Below are 1,445 nucleotides of genomic sequence, written 5' to 3'. Positions count from 1 at the left end.
AGAGTAATTAGACCAATTTTAACTTCTCTCTAATGGTTGGATCTTTTGAGATATCAACCGTTTTGGTGTCTTCAATTACTGGTGTCTTGCTTTCAAGCGTTTCCATTGCCTTAATTATTTCTTTATCACTTTCATTGTTAGTTAAGCAATGCTCGTCATCTTGAGTAAGGGAATGACGAGGAGTAAGCTAAAGAAGACATGTTATTTAATTCAGAAATCATTAAATCTAATAAGGAAATGTCTGTTGGGACTTGACTACTAACTACTCTAGGAGTAGATTTTGAGGTAGAAGGGAGAGAAGGAGATGCTACTATAGGAGGTTTAGAGGACTCAACTATAGAAGACTTGAATTCAGACTCAGACTCAGATGATTCAGACTCGTCGAACATTGGTCCTTGTCCTGTTGTTATGGAGATCTTTCTTCTGCTTGGTGCAGTCGCCTTCAAAATCTTTCGCCATCCTTGAACTAATCCTTCTGCCGGAGTAATGAGCTTTGTGGGAACAAAGTCTTCTCTTTGCAAAGCCGTTTCCATAAGCACAAAATTATTGTCGATACGCTTAGGCTCATATTTCTCGTAGCCAAAGAGTAATCCCATGACATTAAAGTCAAAACATGGGGGTGCTTTCTCTTTGTGAATAGGGATTGGAATCTCATCTAAGAAATTACAATCCAAGAACATCTCGAATCCTGGTTGTCTTATCCCATCTTTGACGAAGGGCTCAGGAAATTCGTAACATGGAAGTCCTCACCCTCTCTTATGAATTGTCCATTTAGAGTAAGAGGATATTGGTTCATTTGGATTACTTTCTTTTGAATACGGGCATTCCTCCGTGCATTGATCTTTTCCCAGGCTTGCTTATAGTCTTTCGGAGTCGGTTCGAAACCAAGTCCAAAAGTATCTAATTTAGGAAGGCTAGGCGATCCCATTTGTGTTGCTACTCCCTTCTTCTTTCCTAGAGTCATTCCAGGAAAGTGTCCTTGCTTTCGGAATATACCATTAACTATCATGTTTGAATGGAGGTCGTAGTGAAAAGGGGTCTTCTCATTTTCGTCGATAAAAGAGACCTCTTCAGCATTGAAGCCCCATAAATCTTCATCATTCTCATCATGTTCCACATTTATGAGGGGTTTGTCAATCTCCTTGATCCTCATTCCGGAAGCATCGATTGTGACGGGAATTCCTCCAACTATAGCCTTTACTTGTTGATGAAGGGACGAAGGGACGGCCTTAAGGTCATGGAGCCAAGGGCATCCCAATAACAAGTTGAAAGAAGCTTTTATGTCTACTACTTGGAAGGTGGTAGCATGTTCAATAACTCCTTCCGTGACATTCATCGTTAAAGTTCCAAGAGCTTGGTGACGAGTGTTGTCATAAGCTCTTATGCCTTGCGTAGATGGAGATAAGTCTTCAACTCTTATTCCTAGCATCCTCACAGTTCGAAGT

This window comes from Chenopodium album, chromosome 12 (genome assembly GCF_948465745.1).
Source record: "Chenopodium album chromosome 12, dcCheAlbu1.1, whole genome shotgun sequence".
Taxonomy (NCBI): domain Eukaryota; kingdom Viridiplantae; phylum Streptophyta; class Magnoliopsida; order Caryophyllales; family Amaranthaceae; genus Chenopodium; species Chenopodium album.
This window is presented reverse-complemented; position numbering follows the sequence as displayed.